Raw genomic sequence first — 13,308 nt, 5'->3', positions numbered from 1 at the left:
TAGCCTTGTGGAGAACATTGTGCTTATTTGAGTCAATAAAAAATTGATACGGCGCACAACTCTACTGAAAGATTTGAAAAATAGAAATGTATTTTTTACAGATAGATAAACAGATAACTTGATTTCCTTTTATAATTTAAAGTCAGTTTGAAAGTTCGTTAAGTCAAACAGATATCATAAAAAATTTACCGAAGACACTAACACCTCATGACCACACCCTCAACTCTATCTGTCCAGTAGAGTCCTTACTTCCGTTGTGTTGATTTAGCGGTGATCAGTGTTATGTAGTAGTGTGTTCTCATTGCGTGTATGTTTATGTGTGCGCGCGCGCGCGTGTGTGTGTGTGTGTGTGTGGTGTATACATATTTGTGTGTGTGTGTTTTGGAATGTGGTTGCGTGGAAGAAAAAAAAAAGGGGGGGGGGGGGGTGTCCATCAAGTAGAGAAATTCCTGAGCAAAGGGGGGGGGGGGAAGGGGGTGTGTGTTTGCTAGGAACTGTCAGATTGGCATTTTTCAGCAAATCGTGGCATTCATAGTGATATAATTCACTGGATCACATGACGGTATTCGGATTTACAGAAATTTTAAACAAGTTTCACCGATTAACAACATCAACGAATATTACTGCTGATATTACTGTCGTTTTTATGCCATCGATGTGATAATTATTGCCCTGGGAAATATTTAGTTAAACGTTGTCGGCAAACTGTCAATTGGATCTGTCTAGCTTCTAGCCCGAACGGACATAATATTTTTCGCGTCGGCTTCAGATTTTCATTTGACCTCACATAAGTTAAGTAAAGGGGAGACATTCCGAAAGCTTCTACATCCCCAGTATTCATTCAATTTGTATTTTTACCGTTGATCTTTTGTCAGGCGTTTATTTTATTCAATTTGTCATCATATAAAAGCGTTTTTAAAACTCTACAACAAACCTTGATAGATTTGTGAAAGTTTAAAATGTTCTAATTTGACCATTGTTTTGATTCTCGGCCGCCATTTTAATTTGTGAAGTATTGAAGGTAGTGCAAAGCACTCCCAAGTAAAGCGTGGTAAAGACTTGCGACTTATTGATATTGATATCTACTGACCGATAAACTAAAATCATGCCGAATAAAGCATGTCACCGACGACAAGCACATCGATTAAAATGTGCATCTAATCGTAATCAAGCTAATCAAGAAAATGATTCTCGCAATATCGAATGAAAATTGTTCTTTCCCCGCGAAATTGCGGGCTTTTTACTAGTTTTTAAAAATAATTGAATCAACCGACAATGGAATTACCCTTTATTTTAGAAAGATTTGCAAGTTAGTTGTTTATCAATCTGTGAAAAATAGTTTTATAATTTTTAGATTTGCCAGTAATTCTGTGCTCGATGATAAACATTTAACATTGGCTGTACGGAGAAATGTTGATCCCCAACCCTATTTCTATTTTCTTTTTAAAGAATACTTAACAAACTCTCTGAACCTTCGTGATTACTCCAGTATGTTTTGAATCTCCAGAGTTAACGTTGCCATCATCAACTTGGAAATACTTGCACTAATTTGCAGGTCTGATAACCCTATTCCTTACCGGGTCATTGTTGTAATGGAAATCTTTAAAAAATGACACAAAATATTGTCCATTACAACAATGTTAAATTAGGCCCATAAATATGATCGGATGTCAGACCTGCATGTGTACACGTCGATTTGGAGCACTCAGTGGTGGACACAAATTTCTATGTCACGAGCCTCGATCAATCCGATGTCTCGACGTGCTTTGTATATATTTCACGTGCCTTTTCAATGGGCTCTCGAAGTTGGCCACTAAGGCTCCGAAACCTCTGGACCAATCGTCACCAAATTTGGTTTGGTGTTCGCAACTGAGATGGAGACGGTTTGCGTGTATTATGATATTGATTAGACATTGTGATGATTTTATCGAAAAATCAAATGTTTCTTCAAATCCCATAGAAAACCGACGCCGTCACTTTTAGCACCTGAGTTGTATATTGTCAACCCTCCGGTTAGCGAGTATGTCAATGAGGTGGGAGTATTTGCATTGAATTGATACCAGTAAGTGGTACCTCTCATTGTTTTGAATACAATCAATTTCTTAAAATGTACATAAACCATTTCCACTCTTAACGTTGGGGAAGAATTGCAAAAAATATATCTCCGTGCCCAAATACATAGCTCCGCGGAGTTCTCTTATGAAGTCGAAAAATGTATTATCTATATAAATTGAGTTCAAAATAGAGAGAGAGAGAGGAGAGAGAGAGAGAGAGAGAGGAGAGAGAGAGAGAGGAGAGAGAGAGAGAGAGAGAGAGAGAGAGAGAGAGAGAGAGAGAAGAGAGAGAGAGAGAGAGAGAGAGAGAGAGAGAGAGAGAGAGAGAGAGAGAGAGAGAGAGAGAGAGGGGGGATGCGAGGAAATGAAGGCAGTCCCGATCAAGAAGATAACAAATAAAATCAGCCGAGTGTCTAAAATTGTCACGTATCAGCTAGTTTTTATTATAGCAATTTGATATCATATCCATTGACATGAATACATAATATATTACAACAAAATTATTCTTGAAATATTTATTTTCTTAATATGAAAATCTATTATTATTATTATTATTATTATTATTTTATTATTATTATTATTATTATTATTATTATTATTATTATTATTATTATTATTATTATTATTATTATTATTATTATTATTATTGTTATTATTATTATTATCATCATTATTATTATTATTATTATTATTATTATTATTATTATTATTATTATTATTATTATTATTATTATTATTATTATTATTATTATTATATTATTATTATTGTTGTTATTATTATTATTATTTATTATTATATTTTGATGATGATGATGATGATGATGATGATGATGATGATGATGATGATGATGATGATGATGATGATGATGATTACCATTAAAATTGTGATTGATGATAATAATCATAATGATGATAATGCAGTTGGAGATGATGTTAATGATGATGATGGTGATGATAATGATGATGATGATGAAGATGATGATGATGAAGATGATGATGATGATGATGATGATGATGATGATGATGATGATGACCATTAACATTGTGATTGATGATAATAATCATAATGATGATGATGATGCAGTTGGAGATGACGTTGATGATGATGATGGTGATGATAATAATGATGATTATGAAGATGCTGCTGTTGCTGCTGCTGCTGTTGCTGCTGCTGCTGCTGCTGCTGATGATGATGATGATGATGATGATGATGATCATGACGAGGACGATGATAATAATAATGACAAAAAATAATGATAAAATGAAAAACAAAGCACTATTTTCTTTTCACGTCATCTAATCAATATCGATTTTGCCCCAAGAAAATAAAAAAATTAGTTTCTGATGCTACTTTCTTAACATTAAAAAAAACAACACATGTTTTTAAAAAAAAAAATTGCCAGTTCAGCAAAACGCATAAATGTAAAGCAATGTTTAGTTCTTTTCATGCTCAACTTTTATCGATTTCACAAAATTACAGTGGGTGGTTGCAATAGCAACTCTGGCATCCATAATAACGTTTTCTCATCTTTATTGTGATCGAATCGATAGGACAAGACTTCCCATCAATAATTCATAGCCAAGACTCTTCTCAGCGCCGACTTCGATCATAGAATAGTGTTCTAAAAGTAGGTATGGGCGGAGGAAACAAAGACAAAGAAGAATAGACGTTCTCATCTTGCCAAGTTGCTCACCAAATATTTTTATATGATTAAATTTTATAAAATTTGAAATAGGAATATCCATTAATAAATAAATAAATAAACAAGAAGATGGATGGATGGATAGATAGATAGATAGATAGATAGATAGATAGATAGATAGATAGATATAGATAGATAGATAGATAGAGAGATAGATAGATAGATAGATAGATAGATAGATAGATAGATAGATAGATAGATAGATAGATAGATAGATAAAAAGATACATAGATAAACAGAGATAAATAGATAGGAGGATAGATTTATCTAATATATTTTTGTACAATACTCTAAAATATTTTTTTAAATGGCTCCTTAGCCAGGTACTTGTTTAAACCTTATTCACACCGGCATAGCAATTGCTTGCTATCCTTTGGTTAGGACGCTCGTCTATAGAAAATTACTTTCCGCCAGTTTTAACAGATCCAGTTACCTATTCACTGCTGTGTAGACATGGGGTTCAGAAGAAAAGTCTCTACAGCACTCGGGATCGATCTCGGTCCCTTTGCGTGTGAATCGAGTGTTCTACCAACTGAGCTATTGGGAAACCGGCGTTGTAGTGTTAAATAGGAGAGCATAAGTTACAACCTACTCATCCAAAACAAATATTATGAGATAATCCTATTGACTTTATCTTATTTCCTCTGTATAAGTAATCCATAGGATTAAACTGTCTCTTTACGATTAAGAATCAGAAACACACTAGATATATCAAGATATGTATATCGTTTTAATAACTTCTTACCTGCGAATAAAACGATTTCACTGGAGATTTAGAGATGAAGAAGAGGTAGAAATATGAGGCAGAATAAGAGGAATAAGAGGGGATGTGAGCAGGAGAAGAAGATGAGAAGGAGGAAGAAGCAGGAGGAGAGTGAGGAGGAGGAGGAGGAGAAGAAGAAGAAGAAGAAGAAGAAGAAGAAGAAGAAGAAGAAGAAGAAGAAGAAGAAGAAGAAGAAGAAGAAGAAGAAGAAGAAGAAGAAGAAGAAGAAGAAGAAGAAGAAGGAGGAGGAGGAGGAGGAGAACACCAATTTTGAGCCCCGCTTTCAGTTTTTTTTCTCTTAGTTCCCCCCTTTCCCCCTCTTTTTTTCCCTTGCTCTCTCCCCCTTGATAACTTGATAATGATTAAAAAGGCCTCTTTATTATCAGTGTACACGTTACATTCGACGAACTTTCTCCAATCGTTTTTTTTTTGTTTAAGTATTGATATTGATATGTCGTCCTTCAGACCTTGAGCTCTTTTATTTTGTAAATGGCTATAGGTTATTATGATACTGTGTTCTTTTAAGGAAGGAAAATGCTCTGTAATTCATACCATCATATAGAGACTATGCAATGTGTACTATGGGGTCGCTGTGTACACTGGGGTGTTTACCACTCATAAACTTCTTGATCAAAGCTGTTATCTGAGCCTGTATTTTTAACTCTTACTTGTCGTACTTTTCTGACAGACCAAGACAATTCTTTTCTTTAAAGGATGAGCATGGCATGCAGACAGTTTATTACAAGGAGACATAAACATTTACATGATAAACGAGACAAGTTTTTGAAGAAAGAATAAAAGGCAAAGAAAGAGTGGACAAAATAACTTAGCAGTGGTTGGTTCTGGCTGGTTAAAAGGGACACTGGTCAACAAATCTCAGTCAATGGACACGGGATTATAAATGGACGGAGTGTAAAGCTTGTACACATCAATTGTTGTACCTAAGGGATCGTTCACAGGTGTGAACAAATACTTTTGTTTAGGAGATTTTAAGATTGCTGTTCTCAAATGTACAATACGCACATTGAGAGAATTAAATAACACAAAGCAAGCAATGTTAACTTTTTTTTTTTAACAATGAAAAAATATTGCAACTGTTAAAATAACGACAAAATATTGTAACAATAGAATTGAAGAAGGAAATAGCATACCTGAACACGGAAAAGCCATTGTGCACTAAGTCTAACAACCAAACACAAATTCCACACGTCTAATTACTCCTTTGTTGTATATAATTCGAATGGAACCAAACAATCCGATGAATTTGATTTTGCCTCTCTTTGCTAGCTTAAATAAAAGCCCACACAATAATTGCTAGAATCTTTTGAAATTCACCTCTCGCTCCACGTGAGTGTAAAAAAAACAACTTCAGTCGACCCGTATATAATTCGTTTCCTTCTTCTGCAAAACTCTGTACCTCAAGACATAAATATTTTGAGTGTCCTGAAGTGGAACGGAGGGAGGGGTGCGTTGATATAACAAACTGGCCTAGTGCGACCTGCCTCACCACATCGATACAGATAGAAAATACAAATACCCAAGTTATTTTTGTACGTGTCTGTCTCTGTGTGCGTCTCAGACTCAGTCCCGAGGTATGCGGGTATTGGTATCGGTTATCCCTGGGACAAAGTGACAGGGCGGCACAATCATGTGATGATAATAAAAATAAGGTCAATACTAGAATCTATGAATCGTTTTTCAAGACAAGATGATGTCTTTGGAGGTTGGGGCGTGGTTTTAGGATAAGAATGAAAGAGGTTAAAAACAAGTTGGGTTTTTGTTGTTGTTGCCACTATCGATTCTTTCCTTCTTTTCTTTCACTCTTATAAATTTTTTTTTCGGGGGGGGGGGGGGGGGGGGGGGGGGTCATATTTAGGTTCCTTTTATTGGTTTTTGTTTTGCTTGTTTAATCCATTTTTCTCTCTCGCTGCAGCATGTTCCTCCTATATTATGTGTAATAAAAATATTAAATGCGTGTCTGGGTGTAGAGACAACTTCAAGAGGTATTTATTGCTGATTGTGAATTCGTGCGTGGTATGTGATGTTAAAGATGCTTTTTTATCTGTAGTTTACCTTTTGAAAAATGACATTAAATTACACAATCCTCAATGTCGAAAGCAAAATTTATGTCATGGAATGCAAAGATTGTTCGTGAATTAAGGACTGTCATCTAATGTCAAAATACAAACGTTATAATTTACATTTAAAACCATGTAATGGTAGCATTAGTTTGTGACCACTTGTCTTAAAAAGTCAACTTATGTCCAGAGAATTTAAAGATGCGGAGGGCTGTCATGAATAATGAAGTCTAATATTTTTCCTTATTAAAGGTCTTTCACTTTTAAAACCAAGGTAAAGTTTATAACCTATACATACATAATGTGTGTGTGTCGCGTCTCACTGATTGTTTTGGGATGGTCATTTTTCTTGTATTTTTCTTTCTTGCTTTGCCTGGCACCTTTCACACACACTTATCCAGTTCACCAGTGCCTGCTCCTTAACTTCTTAATTTGATATGTTCATATTTGTACACGTCGGTTTTGACTGACCACGAAGAAACGTCAAGATTTTATTACCTTTGTAACCATAATATAATAGTCTGTTTCGCAACATGACTATACTCTGAAAAACAAACAAACAACTAATTAAAATTTTGACCAGAAAACTCGTCCTTCAAAGATGGATCAATTAAAATGATCCTCATCATGGCAAAAACTCCCAAACCTGGGACTTTAAATTACCCCCACCTTTATCCCAGTTTTGAAAGTTTTCGCTTATTTTAATCGATCTATATTTGAAGGACAACTTTTCTGGCCAAATTTTTAAATACGTGTTTTTTGTTCAGAGTACGGCAGCAATTCCCATGATTTGACCATTTGAATATTTTGAAAGTCAACACCTGTTCAATGTCTACTCCTCACAGAAAGCTGTGTGCATAAAACCGTATTTGTCAACTTATATTTTGTTAAAATCTCCTCATATTCTTCCAGCGACTATTCAAAAAAAGCGAAGCGTACAGTATATCTTCTATGTTTGTTTAGGAAATCCCATAGGTAATAAAATAGATTTATGTCGAAAACCCTTTAAGTGTACCCAACAGACAAAGTAAATACCGCCTCTTTACTGATCATAACGTTTTTAAAATCACATATTCAGAGGGGTTAAATAAAAAAGGATTAATTATTGGGGTTAGTCATTCAAAGTTCGATCGAACTTTCCTATTCTCTGTTTTTAAAAATCTAGTAACACAAGGGAGCGTTCACATATTACGTCATCAGCTAGGGGGGAGGGGGGGGGGTCTACCAAATGTTGACATGTGTTGACATGGGGGGGGGGGGGGGGTCAGACCCAAGATGATGTCATCAAAACATAGGCAAATTAAGCCTATTTCAAAGTTTGTTCCTTTCAAAACAGCTAAAGATAAATTGCTATGATGAGTATTGCCCATCTCTCAAGAAACAAGATGGGAAAGGGGTATCACTTCTCAAAAGGCGAACTTGCCCTAAATGTTCATTGTATCACTCCTCGATCACAGCAATGAAAGACCATTCACGAAAATGCGGCATACAAGAAGAACAGCAAATGGGAGAAAGTGATGACGATGACGATGAAATTGATGATACTATTTATTTTATAGTACATTGCCAGAGGTCCAAGGCAGAAACATTTTTGAATCAATTAATTTTATGTTTGGAAATTGAAACAGAAATTCATTCCACTAAAAGACTAATATGCTATAAAATAATTTGCCTCCTATACTATTTTAAATTACACTTTCTGAAATTTTTTTAATAGCACCTGCACCAAGTAGCCTAATTTAAATAATGTTTGTTAGATTTTATCTTTGCAAATTTAAATTTTATGTCCCCATTGTATAGTAAAACATAAATTATCAACAGTTTCTGAAATTAATAAAATGTCTGAATGTGTTTTATCAAACGTTGATAATCAATGTTTATGGTTTGAAAAATGAATAATAAATATTGTGAAATTAAAGTTATCTTTTAGTTTTTATTAAATTAGATGACGTCATCATCTGTTGGGGGAGGGGGGGGGGGTCAGGTCAATGATGACAAGTGATGACTTGGGGGAGGGGGGGGGGTCTAAAAAGGGCAAATTTTTGATGACGTAATATGTGAACGCTCCCCAAACAATAAATGTAGAAAGGTCTCATCCAAAAAGCAGGTCTGAATTTCGACTTTCACTCGAGGGAAGCTTTTTCTTACTTTTTGTCTTATCTTTTTCTTTTTCTTAACTGTTCTTTTTCTTTCTTTCTTTTCTTTTTTTCTTTTTGATTATAGCTTCCTGATGTAACGGCTAGCTAGCATGTCATCAAAATCGTTAAAACTTTTTATTTTCCTTTCTGTAAAATATCAAAATCTAGAGGATTCCAAGCTACACAATATATTTATTTAACACATAATAACACACACACACACACACACACACACACACACACAAACACATGTATGTATCGATCTATTCTTTTAAAAAAAAAAACAACAGGGTTAGGGGATCAACATTGTACCAATATTAAACTTTTATCATTGAGCACAGAATTACCGGCAAATCTAAAAATGATAAAACTATTTTTCACAGATTGATTCACTAGTAACTCGCAAACCTTTCTTAAATAAAAGGTAATTCTATTGCCGGTTTATTATTATTATTATTTTTTGAATTTTTATTTTTTTAGAATATCTGATGTGGCGTAATCATGAGTCTGTAGCGTGGTAAATGATAAATTGAACACAGTAGTTACTCAGAGTTCGTGCTGTTTATTTTCGAGTGAAAGTGAAAGTAGAAGTGAGTAAGACAAAGAGAAAGATACCACATTACAACGTTACGTAATTCACATATAAAAGAGTTCATCAGTGTATGTCGATGCGATGATCGCCACACAACTCCCCCCAGCACAGACATACACTGTCGTCCAGGTATTTGGGACGTCTCGTGCAACGTCCAGCCCGCGTAGTTGTCGTATCTGGTATTGGTTGGTTTGGGGCTTGGACGACTTCTGGTTCGTTCTCACTGGTTGGGTTTGGAGGTCGTCCACGCCTACGGTGGTCGGAAACAGGCACTGGTGTTGTCAGGTCAACATGAGCAGGTTTCAGACGATCGATAGATACATGCTCATGTCGTCCACCCACGTCGACGAGAAATGTCTTTGAGTTTTTTTCGATGACCTGAAAGGGTCCCGTGTAAGGACGACCGAGCGGTCCACCGTGGGCGTCGTTCCGTAGAAACACATATTTGGCCTTCGTTAGACGATGAGGTACAAACGAGCTGGATTTGCCGTGTTGAGATGCTGGGTGATTGTTGTATGGAGCTTTATTGAAGGTTTCTGTTCTCTTTTGTGCCAGGAATGTGTGCGCCGACCATGGGGAGGTGGTTTCCGAGACAAATTCCCCGGGAACGGTGAGTGGTTCACCATAAACGAGCTCTGCAACTGACACGCCGATGTCTTCTTTGGGAACTGTTCGGAGACCAAGCAAAACCCATGGCAGTTCGTCTAGCCAGTTTGGGTTTGTAAGGCGAGCTTTCAGGGATGTTTTCAATGTCCGATGGAACCTTTCAATCATCCCATTGGATTGTGGATGATATGCTGTCGTTCTATGGATGCGAGCGCCAAGGTGGAGCGATACTTCTGTCCAAAGAGAGGAAGTAAATTGTGGTCCGCGGTCTGATGTGATGTCTAGAGGTGTTCCAAACCTGGAGATCCAACCATGGACTAGAGCATTTGCGCAGTCTTTCGCTGTAGTACTCCGTAAAGGTACAATTTCAGGCCAACGGGTGGTCCGATCTATAATTGTGAAGAGATGAGTATACCCGTCAGATGGAGGCAAAGGGCCGACTAAATCGACATGAATGTGACTAAAACGTTTAGCGGGAACTACAAATGTCTCAAGTGGGGCTTTGACATGTGTGTGCACCTTTGATCTCTGGCAAGGTAAACACTCGCTTGTCCATTTATTTATCTGTCTTCTCATGTCGGGCCATACAAATTTGTCGGCTATCAGCCTCCTTGTTGTATTCCTTCCGGGATGAGAAAGGTTATGTATGATGTCAAAAACAGATTTTCTGAAATTTTCGGGAACAATCGGGCGGGGTTTTCCTGTCGCTGTATCGCATTTAAGTATAGGTCCGTCTTCTGTGATTGGCATAGGGACTATGTTGAAGCTTGGGTAGGCGGTATGGTAGGGAGTTTGGTTTTCCTCGTCCATTTGGTCCTTTGCCATGGCAGCGTAGTCTATTCCGAGGGTAACGCTACTGATCCCAGCTCTAGACAGACAATCAGCTACTGTATTCGACTTTCCGGATATGTGGCGAATGTCCGTGGTGAATTGAGAAATGAAAGCAAGCTGTCGTTGTTGTCGGGCTGTCCAAGGATCAGTTGCCTTTGCCATTGCATCGGCGAGTGGTTTGTGATCGGTATAGGCAGTGAACTTTCTGCCTTCCAGGAGGAAACGGAAATGTCGGATGGCTAAATGTAAGGCAAGGAGTTCTCTGTCGTACGTGCTATATTTTTGCTCTGGTGGTCTTAGTTGGCGGCTGAAAAAACCTAGCGGTTGCCATTTACCGTCCACAAATTGTTGAAACACTGCCCCCACAGCCAGGTCGGACGCATCTGTTGACAGGGCAATAAGGGAGCGTTCACATATTACGTCATCAGCTAGGGGGGGAGGGGGGGTCTACCAAATGTTGACATGTGTTGACATGGGGGAGGGGGGGGGGGGGTCAGACCAAGATGATGTCATCAAAACATAGGCAAATTAAGCCTATTTCAAAGTTTGTTCCTTTCAAAACAGCTAAAGATAAATTGCTATGATGAGTATTGCCCATCTCTCAAGAAACAAGATGGGAAAGGGGTATCACTTCTCAAAAGGCGAACTTGCCCTAAATGTTCATTGTATCACTCCTCGATCACAGCAATGAAAGACCATTCACGAAAATGCGGCATACAAGAAGAACAGCAAATGGGAGAAAGTGATGACGATGACGATGAAATTGATGATACTATTTATAGTACATTGCCAGAGGTCCAAGGCAGAAACATTTTTGAATCAATTAATTTTATGTTTGGAAATTGAAACAGAAATTCATTCCACTAAAAGACTAATATGCTATAAAATAATTTGCCTCCTATACTATTTTAAATTACACTTTCTGAAATTTTTTAAATAGCACCTGCACCAAGTAGCCTAATTTAAATAATGTTTGTTAGATTTTATCTTTGCAAATTTAAATTTTATGTCCCCATTGTATAGTAAAACATAAATTATCAACAGTTTCTGAAATTAATAAAATGTCTGAATGTGTTTTATCAAACGTTGATAATCAATGTTTATGGTTTGAAAAATGAATAATAAATATTGTGAAATTAAAGTTATCTTTTAGTTTTTATTAAATTAGATGACGTCATCATCTGTTGGGGGAGGGGGGGGGTCAGGTCAATGATGACAAGTGATGACTTGGGGGAGGGGGGGGGGGTCTAAAAAGGGCAAATTTTTGATGACGTAATATGTGAACGCTCCCTAAGTGCTTCTACTTCGGGATGAGCCAACATGGTGATTTGAGCGAGTGCTGTTTTGCTGTCTTCGAAGGCTTTTGTCATTTCTTCAGTCCAAACCAGTTTATGAATTGGTTTCATGGCCTTCATCGATTGGTAGAGGGGGTGTAATAATTCTGCCGCGTGGGGAATGAACCGGTGATAGAAATTTATCATTCCTAGAAATTCTTGCAGGCCTTTTACAGTTGTCGGTTTTGGAAAATCGGTAATTGCATCCACTTTGTCTGGGTGGGGGATTGTTCCAGATTTCGTAACCCGATGTCCAAGAAAATCTATGGTGGTTACACCAAAGACACATTTCTCCAGGCGTATTACAAGGCCGAAATCGCTGAGTCGTTTATAAACTGCTTTGAGGTGAAGTTTGTGTTCTTTTTCATTTTGGCTGGCTACAAGGATGTCGTCTAAATAGGCAAACGTGCAGCTCATATCCTGGAAGAGTGTATCCATCAGGCGTTGAAAGGCTTGTGCTGAATTCTTTAACCCGAAAGGCATCCTTAGGAATTCAAAAAGACCGAAAGGGGTAATGACAGCAGTTTTGGGCACATCGTCGGGATGGACGGGAATTTGGTGGTAACCGCGGACAAGATCTATCTTTGAAAAGATAGATTTTCCTGCCAATTGGGCGGTGAAATCGTGAATGTGAGGTATTGGGTAACGATCTGGAGTTGTTTTTTCGTTGAGGCGACGATAGTCTCCACAGGGGCGCCAACTGCCATTTGATTTGGGTACCATGTGTAGTGGTGATGCCCACGGGCTGCTTGATTTCCGAACAATGCCCATCTTTTCCATTTCACTAAATTCCTCTTTGGCTAGGAGTAGCTTCTCTGGTGTAAGTCGTCGGGCTCTGGCGAAGACGGGAGGGCCGGTGGTTGGAATATGATGGCGTATGCCATGTTTGACTTCCTCCGTGGAGAATGTTGGTTGTAGCAGCTCTGGAAATTCGTTCAGAATTCTTCGAAATGGATTAGACGTTGTTTCAATCATGGCTAATTCCTGTGTTTCAATCGTTTGGACTGAACATGGTGATGAAACATAAAAGTCTGCTTCGATGAGACGGCCCCGTCGTAAATCCACCAACAAGTTATGAGCACGTAAGAAGTCGGCGCCGAGAAGAGGATGTTTAACTTCTGCAATGATCAAGCGCGCTTGGTACACACGATCGTTGATTTTTAATGACACGTTGCGCGAGCCATATGTTTTAATAGTTGTTCCATTCGC

General features: G+C 37.6%; 1 protein-coding gene across 4 annotated transcripts in view; it reads right to left on the bottom strand.

Annotated features, from left to right (window-relative positions):
- The window catches only part of LOC144968018 (transient receptor potential cation channel subfamily A member 1 homolog), a 77,252-nt gene that overhangs the window by 41,560 nt on the left and 22,384 nt on the right, over positions 1 to 13,308 (bottom strand). For 2 of the 4 annotated variants that reach the window (XM_078905954.1, XM_078905955.1), the window contains exon 1: positions 5,672 to 5,964. The exons of 1 other annotated variant lie outside the window; for it this stretch is intronic. The gene's annotated coding sequence lies outside the window, so the exon portion shown is untranslated. Of the gene's footprint in view, positions 1 to 5,671; positions 6,119 to 13,308 lie in introns of those variants that run through there. One more of the 4 variants, XM_078905952.1, reaches the window with a different exon arrangement.

This window comes from Berghia stephanieae, chromosome 3 (genome assembly GCF_034508935.2).
Source record: "Berghia stephanieae isolate SIO BIC M18660-M18661 chromosome 3, UCSD_Bste_1.3, whole genome shotgun sequence".
Taxonomy (NCBI): domain Eukaryota; kingdom Metazoa; phylum Mollusca; class Gastropoda; order Nudibranchia; family Aeolidiidae; genus Berghia; species Berghia stephanieae.
The sequence above is the reverse complement of the archived record's forward strand: the minus strand, read 5'-3'. Positions and strand labels throughout refer to the sequence as shown.